Below are 23,324 nucleotides of genomic sequence, written 5' to 3' on the forward strand. Positions count from 1 at the left end.
GATGAATTACTTTAGTATTGTAAGTCCCAAAATTGCTATGATGTATCAATCGGATTCACTTGATGGTGCGGAATCCCAATCAAGAGAATGATGCAAGATATAATATGTAATAAGAACACAAATAGTTAATCTTCGATGCACACTATTAGATTGAATAATCGAGTACATAAGATGTTGATTACACACTATTCTCTCTTGGTTTTCTCTAAACGCACGTCCAAAGCGATATAACAACCCCTAGAACGTCCCACACACACATCTAACCCTTTTTCAAGCCTAAATAACACTATATATGCCTAGGCCTAATAACCAAGCCCAAGCCCAAGCCCAAAACCTAAACAAAACAATATAAAGCATGATCGTAATCACACACGATTTCGGTCCAATTACAAGAAACTCAAGGGGATTTCGGCCCTATACCGAAAACCATAAAGGCTTATGAAAAGCAAAGTATAAACCATAAATTATGACCTAACAATCTCCCCCTTGGTTTATAGCTTTCTTTTCTTATATCCTTACAAACTCCCCTTGGTATTGTAACTGTCTTTTTCTTTTTAATCCTCGTTTTGTTCTTGGCTTCAGCTTTTATCTTCGATTTCTTCACAACTTCAAGATGAACATATGAATCTTCATGAATAACTTCATCTTTAGAAGTTGGACTTCCTTCTAAGAATTTGACTTTCAAAGCACATTGGGTGTGGAGGCTTCTTGTATAGATACTTGAAAATTAGCACTTGCAGTTTCGAGAAACTTTAGAGATAATAACAGAGAGACCGATTCTTCGGGATCACTTCAGCAGGTACATAGATAACAACAAATTGATTGAGGAGGCTTCAATGCAACTTGTCACATAGCTTCAATTACAGCTTCACCTTGCTTCTGGGGTTGAAAGATTGAGGGTTGAAAGATGATCTTCACTTCTTGTTCCTTCAAATGAATGTTCTTCGTCAATCATAGATGTGTCTTGAATAGTAACCATTGACTAAAAAGTCCCTATGGATCACAGAATCATAAAGACCCTTCTCACCATAGTTGTTCAAGGACCCAACATTGGCTCAGAGGGAGACTACTCGCAGTATATGTGTGAACTCGGAGGAACGCACTGCGATATGTTGAGTATTGGAGAACTACCCATGGCTAGTTTTGATGTTAGCCCCTATATATCCTAGATCAAAGATCTCAATACAGTTTTCCAAGTTAACAAGTTAACTTGGCCCTTGGCGAGACATTCACCGATATCTGTTTCCCTATTGGGTGAATCGCCCTGGTGCCGTGACAATTCTTAGATAAAGAAAGCTGACAAGACCAATTTGACAAACTGTATAGTTTCAGACTTCCAATTACTTAAATACGACAATTCTTAGAAAGAAATTGCCTAACTGACATTTTGTATAGTTTCATACCAGGTATGAACCATTATCCGCCAATTTCATGGGTGAAAATATCTAGAACATTAAAATGTTCACCGCCAATTTAGAAATTGATGGGTTTCGGATTTTGGGTTTCACTTAGAATCATGGTGACAATGACTTCTAAGATCATCAACACATGTTTTTTGGTAACCGTCAACCGAGTTGTTTTGTACTCGAACCTCAAGGGGTACCGATACATGGAAATGATTTTAATGGAAAATTTTAGATATCGGTGGAGAATGGTTGGGTGTTTCACCTTAGTCATGGTTAAAATGACTATTAAGACTGGTATATGTCTCAATATGGAAGAGTCTATCATTTGCATTCGAAACCTCCGTCAATTCCTTTTCAAATCTCTTCTCCTTACTCAGAAAATTCAGATATAGTCTCCTTGAGTATCTTCTTCTTAAGAATTCACATTTCAAGACAAAAGAAATTTTGAGATAAACATAAAAAATAAATATAAACTTAACACACAATAGAAATAACTAACAAATAAAAATTAAAATTAAAATACGCTCAAAACAATGTTTTTAAAATTTTGATTTTTCTGAAAAAGAAATAACATCATAAATAAACATATTTTTGTATTTTAGAATTTTATGATAAATAAAATCAGAAATAAACATATTTTTGCATTTTTGAATTTTATGATAAAAAAAAAACAAAAATAAACATATTTTTTTATTTTTGAAATTTTATGTTTTTTTATTATTTTTTTAATTCTCCCTCTAATTTTATGCATATAATAAATATGAACAAATTTACCAAAAACAAAATTAAAATACAAAATATACAAAACCGAAACCTTTGGAATCAAAGTTGTCAAGCAATTTAACTTGCCATTTATTACCAAGTCTCGTATCACTTCCCAATAATACTTACGAAAGAATACATCTTTTTGAATTTTTGATTTTCTAATTTTTTTTAATTTTTAGATTCTACCCCTAAATTTGTGCATGGGGAAGAAATAGAACGAATGCACAAATATAAACAAAGAAAAATAAAAATTTGTCTTTGAAATAAATCATTTGAATAAAAACTCAGGAGTATTGAAGGAATTCAAACCGTAAGTCAACCATTGAAGACGCATTATGATTTGATAACATCAAGCAAATACAGCAACATATTCATCCTTAGTTGAGTTTCAACTCTGGAACGAAGTAAGCAAACTCAAAAATTCTTCACACCATTAAGTACGACCCCCATTTGTGATCCTCTTCTTTCTTCCTTTCCCGTAAAGAACACATACCCTCAATTAAATTTTTGAATGTTTTAGAGTTGGGAGATGTCTCCTATCATGTGCTTGGAACAACTACTATCAACAAACCAAGGTCTGATGATATTCCTCCATGACTGCTCCAGCACAGAGTGCAGGATTCGTTGGTCTTTGGAACCCAATCTATTTTGAAGCTTGGTTGACCTTTATCATCTACGCAAGATACTCTCTCCCATGACATATCCTGTTTATCAGACATAGAAGACGAAGAAGAATTAGAATCATTAGATGATTCAGGAGTGTGATCCTTTGGTACCCATCTGTAGTTGGGTTCAACCTATTTCCTGTTTGATCGGATGGATGCCTCAACACTTGCTTTAGAACTTGAAACCGACTGTCAAGATGACTACGATCCAACCGATCTTTGTCTAATAGAACCTTCTCTTGCATATGGCTTCTTGTATTTAGGAGTTGGATTCTTGCCCTTTTTGGCATTCCAGTCACCATTTTTTGAATGTGACCTCGAAGGGTTCCTTTTGGAGGATCTCCCTCTTTGCGCGTTCTGGCAGCTTAGCCTGTAGTAAGGAACATATGCACGATGTAGGCAATTTCTGGCAATGTGACCTGGAGTCCCACAATTAAAGCAAGCTTGTCTTTTCATATTAATGAGATTGTGACGTGGTCCTTGTCCAACAGAAGTTCATTTTGAAGAACTTCCACAAGCACAAGCACAAGAACATTTGTTAGACTGCTTGACAGACTTTTGTACTTTGGATTTTTCAACAGCGGGAGTGTCATCGTCAAAAGGTTTTGAAACACTTTCAACAGCCTTAGAATTATTTTATTTCTGCTCACTCCCATGGACACAACTACCTCACTTGACACGACAAATTTCTTAAATTTAAATTCAACATCTTTATATTTAGCTTTTAATGCATCAAGCTCGGTAGTTAATTCGGAAATTTTTACTTTAGCATAAATATAATGTTCACATTTATTACTATATTCTTCTTGAAGTTTTCTAAAGTCCTTGGTTTTGGCCTCTAATTGGTTTTTTAAAGGTTTTTGGGCCTTTCTGAGAGTATATCTGTAACGCCCGCATTTCCAGGCTAGGCATAAATGATGATGTAATAGTCTAGGTTAACCTTTGTAACTCATTTTGAAATAATAGAATTGTATTATTTGACTATTATATGTTTTGTGCTTAGTTGTGTGGCTTAATTGAATTAAGAATAAAAGTAAGCGTCAAAATTAAAGCATGAGATAGTCCCGATATCTTTACATAATGTTGTAGTGGTTGAAATGAGGTTTCCAAATATGTAAAGAATGCCGAAATCCGAGTTATAACGAAGAAGTTATCATCTATCGAAGTTTCCCGACAGGACCGACACAACTCTGAATGACGTAAAAAGTGAATTTATGATGGAGCGATATTTATCCTTATTTATCTAAATGGAAGTCGTAGAGTTCGTTAAACCGAGAGTGTGCATAAAAAGAATGCCCAAATCTGACTTCGTATGAGGAAGTTAGGAGTTTCTAAGTTTCAGCTTAGCAGTATGCAGCCCGACACTCAAATTTGAGATCGAATGATTTCCAGCCAAAACAATCTAAACGAGAATCGAAGATCTCGTTATTAGTAGTGCAATGGTAAAACGTCAGACAAAACGGACGTCATATGAAGGAGTTATGAATTTATAACGGAGTTTTCATGTCCCGGCCTACTAAAAATAATATAATAAAAATAAAGTCAAAATTATCAAACGGAGTCTAAACGAGAGTTGTAGAGCATAATCTCACCTATGCATGGATATAAATAATGTCAAAAACGGAGCTCGTATGCAAAAGATAAGAATTTCTGAAGTTCTGGGCTTGAACCCCAAGGCTGTGTCAGAGCTCACGAGGTGAGCATTAGTGGCTCACGAGGTAAGCAGATGGTGGACATCTTCCAGGGCAAGTGGCCATGACGAACGCAATGATATATCGAACTCACGAGGTGAGCATCTGTGGCTCACTAGGTGAGCCTAGCTCACGATGTGAGCATATGTGGCTCACGAGGTAAGCCTAGTTTTTTAGCCCTATGAATAGAATTCAAGGGTCAGTCGAGTTTGGTTGCTCATCTTTTACTCTCCCACTCCCGATACTCTCTCTAAGCCCTATTTTAACCCCCCGAAGCCCCGGTATGATCCCGAGACCCGAAGCGAGTCCCAAAGTGAAAGACCCCAAATTTCGTATTTATGAAAGTCCCAAACTTTCATATTATTTCAACATTATTCTTAAGTTACTTCCTCAAAACATGCTACATGCATATTTATAAAATGATATTTTATATTGATAAAGTGATTACAAAAGATTGGATACAAACCGACTAAGTTTTATTACATTTCATATCTACCCAGGAATCTACTATTCATATACATACATGAAGATTGAAATACATAGAAATAGTATTAACTATTCTAAATCTTTCAGCAGTATAAAACTATATTGGATACTCATCACCTGCAATTGTTAAATATTGAGAGGGATAAGCGATAACGCTTAGTGAATTCAATAAATAGATACAATATAATCTTATGCCTTATATATATCAATATGACAGAAGCAAAAGGGAACAAGAACAACAATAGCATATGCGTATCATATGTCACGCTTTCAATATCAACTCAAGATTTGATTCAAAGATTTACGATCAATGAGACATAACAATTTCCATGCTTGATATGCATGAATAAAGCTTTTGGCCCAAACGACACAGAAGATATACAACTTCGGATTAACATTTTGGTAGATTTCAGGCTTAAAGCCTTGTCTAACCATTTGCCAATACCATAGAATAGAGTTCATTCTCTTACGGAGTCATGCTCTACATGGTCAGAGGCTACATACCAGTCCTATCTAACCTTCTGCCAATGCCATAGAATAGAAGTCATTCTCTTACGAGACATGTTCTGCATGGCCAGAGGCTACATACCAGTACCACCGTGAATCTAAGTCCTTTTACTGATCACATGGTCAAAGGTATAACTTTGCTATTAAAAATAGCGAATAAAAATAACCCGGGAAAATAACCCGGAATAATAACACTGAAAAGCACATAGCACATATAACACATAACATACAATTGTTCCTATATATTGAACTCACCTTAAAATAATCGGGGGTTAAAATAGTAATTTGAGCAGCATATCGGCTCCAAATATGGCTTTATTTGTTGAAAACCAGGAGAATTAGCTAAAAACCGGACTCTAAAAAGGTAGAGCTTCAAAACCGAAAAGATAAATTTTTCGGGCTTCACGACACTTCGGGGCATGTTTCGGGTGTTAAAATTGACACCGGGGCTTCGGGGGATGTCAAAATAGTCAAAATATGGAAAAGGGGGCCGAAAATGGCAATTTTCTAAAATTCCTCGGCAAGGCTCGCAGGCCTTTTATTTATAGGAAGGAGATGCGAGGGTTTGCTGATCAGAAGGAGGAGTCAGCGAGACAGATGGCAGCTCGCGAGAAGACCAGATGGCGCGCATGCGAGGGCTCCAGGTGGCTCGCTTCGGACGCAACAGGCGTCTTCGGATGCGAGGAGTCACCGGGTGACTAAGCAGCTTCGGACGACTCATCGCGACACGCGTCGGATCCGGGCGAGGGTGAGTCACGACGTCGGAAACGAGGCGGACACGGCATCGGACCAATCAGAAGGTGCCAGCGAGGCTGCGGTCCAATCAGAAGCGAACATCTGTCCGACACGTGGAAGCCTCGCATACGAGGGTGACGTGGCATTTCACTATTCATACGAATTTTCTCGAAAAATGTGCAAAAACTTCTAAAATCCATAACTTTCGCATACGAGCTCCGTTTTTTACGTTCTTTATATGCACGTGAAGCTAGTATTATGCTCTACAACTTTTGTTTAGACTTCGTCAGCTAATTTTGATTTTATTTTTAATATTATTATTTTTAACAGACCGGGACAGGAAAATCCGTAAAAAAATTCATAACTTTTTCATCCGACGTCCGTTTTCGTCAGACTTTTTACCATTGCACTACTAATGACGAGACCTTCAATTCTCGTTTAGGTTGTGTCGGCTAAAAATCACTCAATCTAAAATTCGAGTTTTTAACTATCTACTGCTAAGTTGAAACTTCGAAAAATCATAACTTCCTCATACGAAGCCAAATTAAAACGGTCTTTATATGAAAGTTGATTATTTTCACGAGTTCTACAACTTTCATTTACATTACTAAAGCTAAAAATTAGTTTATCGAAAACTAAATTTTTACGCGACAAGGTATTTTCCGGATTTATCACGGATCTTCGTTTGGTCATAACTTCTTCGTTATAACTCGGATTTCGATGAGGTTTTTGCCTAAATGTTTCTAACGAGATTATCTACAACTTTCAATAATAAAATTTTACTTATTTCAAATTTTATATTTTCGCTAAATTTTCATGATTTGGCTATTAATTGGAATCTCATAAGACTTCCAACATTTTATGAGTGATTTTAAACATAGTTTTACTTCATTTCTAGTAAAAACTAGCTGTTAGAACTCAACACTCAATTTTATTCACTTTTAATAATAACAATACACAATTTCAGAACGTGTATGTTATAAATACCTCCTCCTTTTGAGGATTTCGTCCCCGAAATCATAACGATTAAAATAAATGAGGATACTTCACTCTTATCTCATTCTTATTTTCCCCAAATATAATTTGGGCCTCGTTGGTGTTTCTACTTGAAAATCACAAACTCTACTTCTTTATTATGTAGATTAGTCGTTCATTCGTTTACGGTCTTTTCAGGGTTTTCTACATATCTTAACTTATTATCCAATATCTCTTAGGATAACGGAATCATTTCATCATATACTCTTAAGCATTTGCACAGATAACTCACATGAAACACCTCATGAATATCTGCCAAATCTTCAGGCAATTCCAAGTAGTATGCTTGCTTACCAACCGTTCTTTCTTCCAAAGTAGTATAACTATATCATCCACCCGGAATTCTACGGGTCGTCTCCTCTTTTCTGCATTGGACATTTGTTGATCCTTGGCCGCTTTCATTCTTTCTCGGAAAATTTGTATCTTGTTAGTGATGTCTTGAATCATTTTAGATCCTCCAAAGATCTTCTGTCCTATGTCACGCCAACATATGTGAGTATGATATTAGTACTTTATATACCTTCATTATATTTTTTACTATTTGGATTGCTCTCTTCTTTTGATCATTTGTCTGAGGATGATAAGTTGTACTAAGAGCAACTCAAGATCCTAACTCATGCTTCATTCTCACCCAAAAGTGAGAAGTGAAACGAGTATCACAATCGGAAATAATCTTTAGTGGCGCACCATGTCTCGCCACAATTTCGTCTAAGTAAACTTGTGCTTATTTCTCCATTAGAACCATTGTACGTATGGTGAGAAAATATGCACTCGTAGTCAGCTTGTCGACAATTATCAGTTTTCTTCTCCTCTTTCAAGTTATTAACTGTATAAGCCGGATAAGTAGAATAACCCTTCGACATAATTTACGAGTTTTTTTTTAAGAAAGAAATTTATTATTTTCACCGTAGACATAAATAGAATCTTCCCTCTCGATAGGGATGCATATCATCTCTTTGTAGCACAAGAGTTATGCGTGGTTCTTTAACAACCAATCCATGTCGAGAATAATATCAAAGATAGGAATTAGGTTAGCAGGAAGATTATAACTTTCAATTCCTATAATACTAACTTTATAGGCTTTATCAGCAAGTAATGATATATTTCCTATGTTATCTATATGAAATGATTGGACAATTGTGTAACAAGCAATTTGAAAAGAATATGCGAATTTATAATGCACGAAAGAATCTGAGGCACTGAAATCAAATAAGATGTGAGTAGATCTAGAGTTTACGAGAAAATTACTAGTCACAACATTCGAGTTTTAACTTACTTCCTTTGTGGTAATCTAAAATGTACGATATTTTAACTTTTAGTTTGCCAAACGATTGTCAAACTCTTCATACTTATTAATTATTAGCGGTGCTCAAACCTGCGCCCACTCATCATTCTCTATTGGGCTTTCAATCCTAATCTTTGAGTTAAAACTCAATTCTCATTGCAGACTCCTGCTCCTTCTTGGTTTATAGACTAAACCCATGATAAGCTCTTTACTTTTGCTATAACAGCATCTCGAATGGTTTTATTCTAACGACATTTGTATTTATAACACACAAGACACACAAAGAGCCAAACTCTTGTATTAGAATCAGATCAAATAAATCAAGCTGATGGAATAAAGAAAATGAAAAGAGTTTGATCAACACGTAGATGCTTTGGAACAGAAAGAATAGCACCACGTATCTCTAATTCGTGTTTTCGGACCTACACATCTTTTAGCATTTGGCACCTCCTCCTTTTTAGTTGGAGTACTCTTTGATTGTTGAACGGAAACTTGACTCCCCGCCATTTGACTAGTAAGAATAGGGCAGAAACATTTCTTGTGTCCAGTAACACCACATAGCAAGTCATATCTCTGGCAAATGATTGCTCAATTCTTTAATGAAGATCGTTATATTTCTATCGACTACCTTGACCATTTACTTCTTCAGTATTCCTACTGAAGTTTCGTCACTATATGAGACATGGTTCTCTGAACCAATCAACTCCTTTCGCGGATTTATACTAATCGGACTCGATTCTTTATGACATTAAGATTTGAACGATAATTATCTTCTTAGTCATTACCGAAACGAAGGTAACGACACACATGAATAAACGAAATCATTTACTAGCCTTTTGGTAACCTTGTGACTTTTTTCCTGATTCAAGTGTGAGTCTTGTGCTTCCAGTAGTATAGGCCTCTACTACTATTCACACCTACTCATACTCGTCCCAAGTATTGTCTCGCAGTTCCCAAGTCACCATTCAGAAGTTCTCACAAAGCAACTTATCACACATGAATGTGTTCAAACAAATACATACAATAGTTTCTCCTAGACTCAACTAGGGTTTTCACGTTTCTATCAAACATATATTGGATTACCTATACTCGCCTTCTAGGATTCTTCTCATGTATATGCTCGCTTTAATATATCCTAATACTTTTCCATAGGTCGATAGAAATTTTACTTCCATTTCTTCATATAAATTCTTTCTCGAGTAGTGTCTACTCTACAAGACACACTATTCCAAAATTTACTCTAGCAGCATGGAGACAAATGGTCTTCTACTACCTGCATCATCTTTTAACTCATGCAATCCATCATGCACATTTGTTCATTTCATTATTCTTCCTTGAAATCGTGATTCTTATATCTGAGTAAGCCTAAGTCTACTTCATAGGAGTCTATCCTAAGAAGTCTGCATCGTAGCTGCTTCTCAGCAAGCTCTACTAGCTTCAACTTGGTTCTCTGTCATTCCTGACTACAACATCTCTTCTCATACGATACTATGGGTGTATTTCTTCTTTAATTAAGCATTCTACCTTACTTAAACAAGTAAGTTGCTTAACCATTTACCATTAAATAACTCAATTCACCATCCCAATCTTGTATGTTAAAGTTGACTTAACACACAATGGAACTTCTATAAGGATGGGATAGAAGTCAATCATCACTTAGTATTATTAAATACTAAGTCTGAACATCTTTTATAGGGTTACTACTCGAACTACTTACTACATCACAAAGTCTTGGCCTATTAGGTCTGAAAAACTTCATTAGCCTTTCCTTTGATCTTCATTTAATTCTTCTAATCTTGTACCACATCAATTGAGATACTATTGAAGTATTGACCGCCATCTTCGGTTCTTCTGACTCTCTAAACAATCACTGCTTCAATCTAAAAAGTGCTGGAAACAACTTCGTGGATTTGCACCAACACATTTGTCTTGCCCAAACGTGTTTCAAACGCACATCTTTCTTCCAAAGATGTTATTATATATCAAACATACTTTAAATGTATATTACCACTCTATTGGCATTAATACACTTATTACGATAATAATTCATATTTATTATTTTACGATATCTCGCGATCGTTTATTTATAAACTTATCGATGTCAACTATCATAAGTCTCTTTATCACTTCGAAAAATTCTATTACGAAAATTCTTAGAATTCTGAACATAAAATTTTCTAAACCAAGGTCGGCAACAGACCTTAAGCTTCCTCAAATAATAGCAATTATAGATAAGCACCTTAAGGCATGCTATATTCATTTATCATTTAGCACATATTAGAATATAAGTCATATCTCCTCTTAATATTCTAGTGCTTGATTCCATTAGGTATTCAACCTAAAATATACCCGATACATATCGTATCATCTTCACTTAACAATTCTTGTTTAAGTTTAGAAATTCTCAAAATTTCTAGTTCACTTAAACTAATTTTCTTAAGATTCTGAAGTAACTTAATATCTTAGAATATTAGGGTTTATCACTACCCAATCCCCCACTTAAATATTTCCTATGGTTTGTATCCATATACTTATTATGAATCAGCTCATATATTGAGCTTCCAACAGTTCAAGTCTAAATACCAATCCATGATATTTAGTTCACTTAAACCATTGCTCTGATACCATGATTGAAAGACCCCAACTTTCGTATTTATGAAAGTCCCAAACTTTCATATTATTTCAACATTATTGTTAAATTACTTCCTCAAAACATGCTACATGCATATTTATAAAACAATATTTTATATTGATAAAGTGATTACAAAAGATTGGATACAAACCGACTAAGTTTTATTACATTTCATATCTACCCAGGAATCTACTATTCATATACATACATGAAGATTGAAATACATAGAAATAGTATTAACTATTCTAAATCTTTCAGCAGTATAAAACTATATTGGATACTCATCACCTGTAATTGTAAAATATTGAGAGGGATAAGCGATAATGCTTAGTGAATTCAATAAATAGATACAATATAATCTTATGCCTTATATATATCAATATGACAGAAGCAAAAGGGAACAAGAACAACAATAGCATATGCGTATCATATGTCACGCTTTCAATATCAACTCAAGATTTGATTCAAAGATTTACGATCAATGAGACATAACAATTTTCATGCTTGATATGCATGAATAAAGCTTTTGGCCCAAACGGCACAGAAGATATACAACTTCGGATTAACATTTTGGTAGATTTCAGGCTTAAAGCCCTGTCTAACCATTTGCCAATACCATAGAATAGAGTTCATTCTCTTACGGAGTCATGCTCTACATGGTCAGAGGCTACATACCAGTCCTATCTAACCTTCTGCTAATGCCATAGAATAGAAGTCATTCTCTGACAAGCCATGTTCTACATCGCCAGAGGCTACATACCAGTACCACCGTGAATCTAAGTCCTTTTACTGATCACATGGTCAAAGGTATAACTTTGCTATTAAAAATAACGAATAAAAATAACCCGGAATAATAACACTGAAAAGCACATAGCACATATAACACATAACATACAATTGTTCCTATATATTGAACTCACCTTAAAATAATCGGGGGTTAAAATAGTAATTTGAGCAGCATATCGGCTCCAAATATGGCTTTATTTGTTGAAAACCGGGAGAATTAGCTAAAAACCGGACTCTAAAAAGGTAGAGCTTCAAAACCGAAAAGATAAATTTTTCGGGCTTCACGACACTTCGGGGCGTGTTTCGGGTGTTAAAATTGACACCGGGGCTTCGGGGGATGTCAAAATAGTCAAAATATGGAAAAGGGGGCCAAAAATGGCAATTTTCTAAAATTCCTCGGCAAGGCTCGCAGGCCTTTTATTTATAGGGAGGAGATGCGAGGGTTCGCTGATCAGAAGGAGGAGTCAGCGAGACAGATGGCAGCTCGCGAGAAGACCAGATGGCGCGCATGCGAGGGCTCCAGGTGGCTCGCTTCGGACGCAACAGGCGTCTTCGGATGCGAGGAGTCACCGGGTGACTAAGCAGCTTCGGACGACTCATCGCGACACGCGTCGGATCCGGGCGAGGGTGAGTCACGACGTCGGAAACGAGGCGGACACGGCATCGGACCAATCAGAAGGTGCCAGCGAGGCTGCGGTCCAATCAGAAGCGAACATCTGTCCGACACGTGGAAGTCTCGCATACGAGGGTGACGTGGCATTTCACTATTCATACGAATTTTCTCGAAAAATGTGCAAAAACTTCTAAAATCCATAACTTTCGCATACGAGCTCCGTTTTTTACGTTCTTTATATGCACGCGAAGCTAGAATTATGCTCTACAAGTTTCGTTTAGACTTTATCGGCTAATTTTGATTTTATTTTTAATATTATTATTTTTAACAGACCGGGACAGGAAAATCCGTAAAAAAATTCATAACTTTTTCATCCGACGTCCGTTTTCGTCAGACTTTTTACCGTTGCACTACTAATGACGAGACCTTCAATTCTCGTTTAGGTGGTGTCGGCTAAAAATCACTCGATCTAAAATTCGAGTTTTTAGCTATCTACTGCTAAGCTGAAACTTCGAAAAATCATAACTTCCTCATACGAAGCCAGATTCAAACAGTCTTTATATGAAAGTTGATTATTTTCACGAGTTCTACAACTTTCATTTACATTACTAAGGCTAAAAATTAGTTTATCGAAAACTAAATTTTTACGCGACAAGGTATTTTCCGGATTTATTACGGATCTTCGTTTGGTCATAACTTCTTCGTTATAACTCGGATTTCGATGAAGTTTTCGCCTAAATGTTTCTAACGAGATTATCTACAACTTTCAATAATAAAATTTTATTTATTTCAAATTTTATATTTTCGCTAAATTTTCATGATTTGGCTATTAATTGGAATCTCATAAGACTTCCAACATTTTATGAGTGATTCTAAACATAGTTTTACTTCATTTCTAGTAAAAACTAGCTGTTAGAACTCAACACTCAATTTTATTCACTTTTAATAATAACAATACACAATTTCAGAACGTGTATGTTACACGAAGCCCCGAATATCCCGAGAAGAAAAGAGTTTTTGAGCCGAAGCTCTGCCTGCGAGAAGCCCGGTGTGTGAAGTGATCCCGGTTTCACCAAAGAGTTACTACTTGAAGGGCCATAATGTTGTCCGAGCATCGTCTTAACAAGTGAGTGTATTTTCCTTTTCGTCTAACACATAGATATAAAGTATCTCCGAGTGAATATGTGCTATGTGTGTGTGTGTGTGTATATATATATATATATATATATATATATTATCTATTACTTGGAATGAATCTGTATATTTGGAACGAGTATTAAATGAATATCTTATCAGTTTCTAAGTTGCATATGTATATTGTTATCTACAAAATTTTGGGTAGAACTTGGGTATATAGTTGTCGTGTGATAAACTGATGAGAGGCCTCGATGTTGTTGTTTGTGATCTAGTCATCTAGCGGAGTATGGATGACGACCACGGACTTTTTCTAGATTGTCCTATGGAACGTTAGCAGGCTCATAACCTGTAGGTGTTTGTGAACGATGTGTTCACCGGTGTACTCTATCCCCCTCATGGTTGCCTTTAGGACATTTATTGCCGAGGAAACCCCTTGCAGTAATGTCCATCCCGATGAAAATCCTAGAACAGGTCCTTTGTAATAGATGTTGTTTGAGGGACGTAAAGTGAGGATAACGGGAATGGGTAATCGGGTTAATGTTGGTTGGTGAAATTAAATATAATTATTTATTGTGGGTTGAACCCTATATGCTCATCAGGCTCCCAAGCCTGGCCCACTCAGTTTTATTTGTATTACAGGTAGTGTCGAGAGAGCATAAGTTGGATGACTTATCAAGATGTTTTGATTTTAGACATGTTGTTATATGTAACTGTTGTAAGGTCTGTACTGTGTTGTTTATGCTTTTGGTCTGTTTATCGGAACATGATATCCCGAATTTTGTTGTATAATGAAAATCCATCTCTTGATGAAATGCTTTGATAAATTTTACTCTATCATATTTTGTTTTGGAAACAAATTCCGCAACTGTTTTAATCAAATGATTACTCCGAATATATTTTAAAAGCATAAATAAAATCGGTCTTTTATGGCCGTGATTTTGGGGATGTCACAGTATCCTTCATATTTAAGGTCCTCATTGTCTCTACATAATATATCAATTTGATCACAAAGATATTTAACAGTATCCGTTCATTTTTTAGAACATGAAGTTTCATTAACCTCGGTGATTGAAGAACTCATTATTCACCAAAAAGGATAATTTTCCAAAAATAGAGCTGATTGTGAAACCAAGAAAAAAATGTCCCTTGACTTGAAATCTTAAAAGTCAAACTTGAAAAGTCAAACTCAAAAGTCAAATTTGAAGGTCAAACGTGAAAAATTGAAAGTTAAACGAGAAAGTTAAAGTTAAAGGTCAAAAGTCAAACATGAAAGTCAAAAGCCAACTTTGAAAGTCAAAGTTGAAAGTTAAAGTTCTTTGTCCCAAAAGAATAACCTTGACCGAAAACAAAATTTTAATACCAAAACGAGAGAATTTTGACTTAAAAACGAGGATATTTTATCGAATATGAAGGTATTTGACCAAAAACGAGGGTATTTGACCAAAAACGAGACTTTTGGACTGAAAATAAGTCAAAATATGGAAAATCCGAGATTCCACCCAAGAATGCAAAGGCTGTAGATCCGAATCCGAGAACAAGACATAAATCCAAAGCCGAGAACAGCTGAATTGAAATCGCGTAGATCGAGAACCGCAGCTGCTGACCGTAAACCTTCATTCCAAGTTCTTCGCACCATAAATCTCACTTCACACCTTGAACCTCGTCTCCTTCCGAAATCGCTGTTGAGCTCCAAAAATGTTGTTGGCCGCCTAGGGTTTGACCGGATGCGAGGGTTGCCACCTAGATCTCATAAATCTTGACCTAAAATGCCCAAAACTTGCCAAAAACACAGGATTTTCAAATCTTGAAAGCCAAACTCTATCGAAACAACAAAAATATGAATAACATGAAGAATAATGGACAAATATTCATAAAATATAAATCAAAAACACCAAGAAACTCCAAGAAAAACCGTTTGCAATGACCCGATTGATACTGATCCAAGCTTTGATACCACTTGTAAGTCCCAAAATTGCAATGATGTATCAATTGGATTCACTTGATGGTGCGGAATCCCACTCAAGTGAATGATGCAAGATGTAAATATGTAATAATAACACAAATAGTTAATCTTCAATGCACACAATTAGATTGAATAGTCGGGTACATAAGATGTTGATTACACACTGTTCTCTCTTTGTTTTGTCTAAACTCACGTCCAAAGTGATATGGAATCCCCTAGAACGTCCCACATACACTTCTAACCATTTTTTCAAGCCTAAATAACACTATATATTCCTAGGCCTAATAACCAAGCCCAAGCCCAAAACCTAAACAAAACAATATAAAGTTGTGACAACCCGATATTTCGACTCTATGTAATGACCTAAAATGTCAAGTATTGTAACCACTTTTGATATAATGAAATTAACTTCGAAAAATAAATTGTGCAAAAGTCTCTATAGGGATATCTATTATGGTAGATATTGTGTCAAGGTTTACAGAAATACTAAGAAAACTAAAATCCGAGTTATAATGAAGAAGTTATGACCATTCTAAGATTTCCGACAAAACCGGCAACACCGATTAATGAAAAATGCCAATTTTTAATACAATAGTCTTTAGCCTTAAGTATCTAAATGAAAGTTGTAGATATCATTAAACCGTAAATGTGCGTAAAAAGAACGTCCAAATCTGACTTCGTATGAGGAAGTTATGATTTTTCCAAGATCTGGTATAGCAGTAGACAACTAAAAACTCGAAATAGAGATTGAGAGACTTTGGGCCGAAACAACCTAAATAAGAATCGAAGGTCTCAACAATAGTAGCACAACGGTGAAAAGTCTGACGAAAACGGACATCGTATGAAGAAGGTATGGATTTTTAACGGACTTTTCGTGTCCCAGACCGTTAAAAATAAATAATTAAAAATAAAGTCAAAAATTGCCAATGAAGTCTAAACGAGAGTTGTAGAGCATATTTTCAGCTACGCGTGCATATAAAGAACATCAAAAACGGAGCTCGTACGCGAAAGGTATGGATTTTCCAAGTTCGGGGTCCAAAATCCGAGGCTGTCAGGTCTGCCACGACGTGGCACAATTTGCCGCGACTCGGCAAGTGACTGAGGGCGTCCAATCAACGGAAGGAGATAAGATTTGCTCCCCACGACGTGGCCATCCTCTACCACGAGATAGCACCTAAAAATCCACCCCTATAAATAGAACTCTTGGGGTGCCGGGTTTAGGTGCTCCATTCTTCCATCCCTTGTGCTGAAACTCTGCGGTTCAGCTCCCGAAGCCCTCCCGAAGCCCCAGTTTTCACACTCAAGTTCCAAAGGAAGGTTCTACACTCCTGAGACTCCCGATATTCCGAGCTTTCTGAGAATCCCAAGAGAATCAACTTTTCCAAGTCGAAGTTCTGCTCGATTTTCATCTCGCTTTCTCCGATCTATCAAGCGATTTCATACCCCTATAAAATACACTTTCAAATGTTTATCAATGCTTTTTATACACTTTTAAGGGGAGGGGGGAAATACAAGTAAACACACGGTTATTATCGTGTGTAACATAAGGTTTCACTATATACTCTTCTTATCAAGTGAATCATATGTGATTCATAACTACTACATAGGAACTTTCGTATGCCATATATATTCTCGATAACATCTTGTCTTTTGGAAATAAAACATGTTTATATATGTATATACGAATCAAACACTTTATTTATACTTTATGTATATGTGATCATTTATGTCACTTTAAATGTTATACTTTATATAACAAGTGAGCATTACACTAGGGTTTACTACACAAACGAAACACACATTTTGAAAAACTATAATAGGTATATTTTATGAGAAAATCATGAACATTTACATACTAACGGATACTATATCAAAGAGATACTTTCATATACAAGAAAAAATGGACATTTTCATACGTAAATCTTTTTTATTCTATGTTTTGTGAGACATTTCACGTACTTTCGAGTATGCATTTTATGTCCTGTATTATATATCATAATCCCTTGTAGGGGAGCGTGATACTTGTGTATTGATCTATACAGGATTGATAATCCCGCATCTAAGCTGTTAGCTACAGCTAGGCCGGCAGGCCTGAGGTGACAAATGTCATAACTTTCCAACGCCTGAAGAACGTTGTTATAGGCATCCTGGTCAAATAGAATGGTTATAAGACTCACATGGAGTATTAAAAACACATTGATTTACGGGGTTTTTCAAATGCTTTAGCAATATATACATAAACCTACTATCTTAAGCATGAAAAGCACTATGGAATTACAATATTGGAACAACTAGACTACCATCTACTATAGTAGAAAATATGGGATTTTCTAGGAACATTTAAACATGTACAAACCATTTTCATTCTATTTCATACAAACATTGTCACTAAATACTTATGAACTCACCAGCTTAAATGTTGACCTACACTTTCAAAACTACTTGTATTTCTCAGGGATTGAGTAATACAGGTAAACTACTGGTTTTGAAGAAGGGACGTTGCGGCGTTAGTTTAATTTCATGTTGACATCATACTATAATTTCTTTTGAAACAAGTACTTTTCTACAATGTAAACTTTCAAATTATATATATGATGGTTGTGTTACTTTCTTTGCTATGTATTCAACTGTTTCGATACTACATGAAGTCACCCCCCTTGAACGATTCTACCATTCTGGTTTGGGGTGTGACAAATGTCTAACCGAAATCACATATGATTCGGTCCAATTACAAGAAACTCAAGGAGATTACGGCCCTAGACCGAAAACCATAAAGGCTTATGAAAATCAAAGTATAAACCATAAGTTCTAACCTAACAAGTATTATGTGAATTATGTGATTTTATGTGCTTATATACTCATTTATAAAGATATAATAAATTAAGAATGAAAATAAGTGTCAAAAATAAAATGTTAGATAAACCCGATATCTATGCAGGAAGTCGTAGTGGTCGTGATAAGGATTCTGTACATATAAAGAACATTGAAATCCGAGTTATAATGAAGAAGTTACGACATGTCGAAGTTTCGCGACAAAACCTGCACGACACTACGTGACGTAAATAGTGAATTTACGATAGAGGACTTTTTAGCCTTTGTGATCTAAATGAATGTTGTAGTGTTCGCTAACCCGAGAGCGTGCATAAAAACAACGCCCAAATCTGACTTCGTATGAAAAGATTATGATTTTCCGAAGTTTCGGATTGACAGTATGCAACCCGGAGTTCGAATGATAGATCGTCAATAGCAGTTCAAAGGTAAAAAGACAGACGAAAACGGATATCGGATGAAGAAGTTATGAATTTTTAACAGACTTTCCTGTCCCAGCCTGTTAAAAATATAACTTTAAAAGTAAAGTAAAAATTAGTCGACGGAGTCTAAACAAAATTTGTAGAGTACGATCCTACCTATGTGTGGATATAAATAACATTGAAAACAGTGCTCGTATGCAAACGTTATGAATTTTAGAAGTCGGGAAAGGAAAATGTGAAACTGGATGCGAGGTTGCATCCTATGTAGAACTGCGGATGCCTTGCGTACGTGTATGCCCCGTGTCGACCGAAGTACGCTCAGCGATCTAATTCTTATGCGGTCCGAAGCCTGGCCACGATGCACCACCGAGAAACTGACACCTGCCTCTTTACGTCCTGTGTAGATCCGAGGTACGCTAGCGTACCTGAAAGGCCTCACACTATAAATAGAGGTGTGAGGCAGCCTCATTTCTCACACCATTTTAACCATTCTTTCTCTCTCTACTCTCTCTCTCTTTCTCTCTCTCTCTCTCTAACCTCCCTCAAACCCCCAAAGCCTAGGGAACCCCTAGCACAAGAAGGAAGCCCCAGAGCGCCTGAAGGCTCCGAAAAAAAGTGCTTTTCGGCTCGGAAACTCTGCTTCAGCGAAGCCCGTTTTTAAGAAAAACCCGTTGTAAGTGAGATACGCCGGCCATATTTTTAATATAGCTTATATTCAATATTATTAATGTTATTAGGAACTTATAATAAATATTTGGGCTGTTATTATGTCTTATATAATTGTCGTTATAATGCCTTTTTAACTACTTGTCACAACTAGCATTTTAGCTAAGAAATTCTGTTTTCATGTAAACATCAACTATTGTAAGACATGTACTCTAAGTGAATATCATGCTATATGCTAACATAAAACCATTCATTTGAATCCAAAATCTTGATTGAAGTTCAAAACCAAATGCAATACATCTCATATGTTCAACTATTGATTGAAAACCCTAAAAATCCCGGTTCAAGATTATTATGGGCTAGGATTCTCTTATTGGGCCTAATGTACCAATAAACTTTCAATTTGACTACTTTGGGCCTAGGAAACCTATTTGGGCTCTAATCGAACCCACATCCATGAAATTAAGGTATTTTGGGTCATATGGGCCTAGAATGATCCATCTTATTTCTAATGGGCCATGATGGGCCATAACTAATTTCATAAGCCCTAATGGGCCGTAAACTACATCCTTAGGCTTCATTGGGTCGTGATGCCTCATAAAGGCCCAATAGGCCAACAAATAATTACTTTGGTCCTCATAAACTCGAAATAAGACAAGAGAGACCCAAAATCTTCTCATTTCCTTTCTCCTTACCCTATTCTCGGCCCAACCATAAAACAGAAAAAATAAAGAAAAGATAAGAGAGTGATTAGTGCATTGCCACCTCATTAATAACCATTAGGCACTATTGTTTAACATGTATTTATGCAAATGGATTTGATCCTCCATGCAAAAACCAATTCACCCTCCCTCTTCGCTTCTTAATCTCGGCCCAAGAGCAAAAACCCACCATCATTCTTCACTTCAAACTAAAGAATTCTCTCATTCTTTCCTCTCCAACACAAGAACTCCTACAAGTTTCCTTCAAGAAAATCGTGAGATGGTGTGGGTGTTTCAACAAGTTATCAACAAAAAACTCATCCTTTTGGTAAGTAATTTCATAGTTAATATGTAAGACTTCATCTTTATGCTAAGATCTATCACTAAAACACTACCAATCTTGTGTTCATGCTCCTAGAACCATATCATTTTCGAGGACCCCTCAAACGAGATTGCTAGGCCGAAAACTTCTTCAAACTTCTCATAAAAATCAAACCATCAACCCCAATGTGAGCTCATACCCCCATGTTTTTGGTTTTACTATGTTTTGGGGGAGAATACAAGTTGCTTATGTGATAGATCTATGTATTTGTTCATATTTATGTGTGTTTTCTAAGTTATATGTTGTGATTATGTGAAGAAACTTCATAAATCTCGAAAACTCTATCAAATATTGACAATATTTGTAAACTAAAATACTTTATGCAACTTACCATGAAGATGAAAGTGTTAAACATGTTAAGCATGTTGAAAAACTAAACCAAATCTTGTAAAGGGACCATTTTTGACAATTAAACAAAAGGATGAAGCTTTTATGATACTTACGTTTTTTCAAGGACCAAATAGTTATTTTTGTATAAAAATGGGTATTCATGATATTCATGGTTTTAAAAGGGCCAGAAGAGTAAATTTTTCACAAAATGGGCTTAAATTGGGCCTTTCACGGTTTTATGGGCCAAATTTGGAAAAATTATGACTTTTGTGGATTAAATTGTCATTTTAAAAAAATTTGAGCCAAAGATGTTATTTTTAACAAAAGTGGGCTCAAAATGTCATTTTATTTGAAATAAGCCATCAAATGTAAACTTTTGGTCTTAAGGGACCTAAAATGTCAATTTTATCAAAAGTGTGCCTAAATTGTAAATTTTCGGATTAATGGGCCAAAAATGTCATCATTACAAAAAGTGGGCTTTTTATGTCATTTTGGAAAATAATCGAGCTAAAACAATGTAATAAAAAATGAACTAAATACATAGATTACATGTTTATTCGGCCTAATACTTACATTTCATGTTTATTGGTTCTTAGTGGTCCATTTACATGCTTATTAGGCCAGGATTATACATTACATGTTTATTGGGCCTTAGTGGTCCATTTACATGCCTATTGGGCTTGGATTGTACATTACATGTTTACTGGGACTTAGTGGTCCATTTACATGCTTATTGGACCTGGAAATAACTTACAAATTTAGTGGGTCATAGTTGTCCTTCTACATGTCTGTTGGGCCTCATACATTCACATACATACTCGTTAGGCTTTTCAAACATAAAACGTACACGGAAACATTATACACAACGTAATACAATATTCGCGTAAACTCAGTTAAGGATCTAGTGAGACATGTCGGTTGACACCTCTCGAGTGTACAATTGTAGCCTGTAGTTATAACCAGAGTCTCCTGGAGGGAGAGCGAGAGTTATTGTATAAATCTATACGGGGTGACACCCCACACCTGAGCTGTTCATTACCGTTAAACTAGGCCAATCTAGGGTGACAAACCTTATCTGAAACAAGTCGACGCCTGAAAACACCATGTCATAAACAAGTATGGTTATAACGACTCACATAGAGATTGACTCCATACATTTATGGAATACATATAATATCTTGTCTGTACGAAAACATACATACACCGACATTTGGTGGGTTTTGAGACCACGACACTTTTATAAACAGAAAATATCAGATTTTATGGGGAAACATACAATTAAACAATACCTTCTACTTACAATAGAAAATACAGGATTTTTCCAGATTACATTTTTATATACATTCCAAAAACAGAAAACACATATCCATTAATACTTGATTTTGATACATCACTTTCAAACCATTTTACAGAAAATATCGGATTTTCTGGTGTTTTCCAAAAAATACAAAACTTTTCATTCAAACATGCTTATGAACTCCCCAACATTATATATGTTGACATTTTCAAAATAAGTTGTATTCTCAGGGAATCGTTAAGTGGAAAGGTCAACAAGAACATATGAAATTGGTCGTATTTTGTTACCACCATACATTGAATGTTTTGGCATGTAATTGATGATATTATAGTTGATGTAAAAAATTATGGTTGTATTTTGATATGTATGATGATGGCGTTGTCTTGTTTCAATTATATACATTGTGATGATATCAGAAGATGAAGTCACCCAAGCCCCTGGACGTTTTCACCGTCTAGTTCAGGGGTGTGACAGATTGGTATCAGAGCATTGTTTATAGTGAACTGGCATATCTAATCATACTGGATATGCAACTATAAATACAATGTGACTAAAACACTCTGAATAAAATGATACCTAAGCCTGCATTAAAACTATAACACTAAAAGTCTCTGGAGGAAATTGAACATTGTGATTAAACCCAGATAGTTATGTAGTCATATTGGGGATAATATAGCATGATCAACTATATTTATTCAAAATGTGACCAACATGTGTTCGGGAGTAATCATGATGGGAAATGGATCTAGAAGCTTACCTTGTATCCAAGAACTCTAAGGAACTCAGACTTAAACAATTAAAAATACTATAGGGGTATTTTTGGAGATACTATATGCATACACTCTTTACACACTTCTCACCCCTAATTTTTCGTGCAGTTGCCATGGACGAGGTTCATCAGGGCGTCCTTTACTATCAGGCCCTAGTGGGCCATGGAATGATCGAGGAAGACCTCGTGATGGGTCAGGAGGCAGCCCCCGGTATTAGGCCT

The sequence above is a fragment of the Lactuca serriola genome, chromosome 2 (assembly GCF_051521515.1).
Source record: "Lactuca serriola cultivar US96UC23 chromosome 2, Lser_US96UC23_V15, whole genome shotgun sequence".
NCBI lineage: Eukaryota > Viridiplantae > Streptophyta > Magnoliopsida > Asterales > Asteraceae > Lactuca > Lactuca serriola.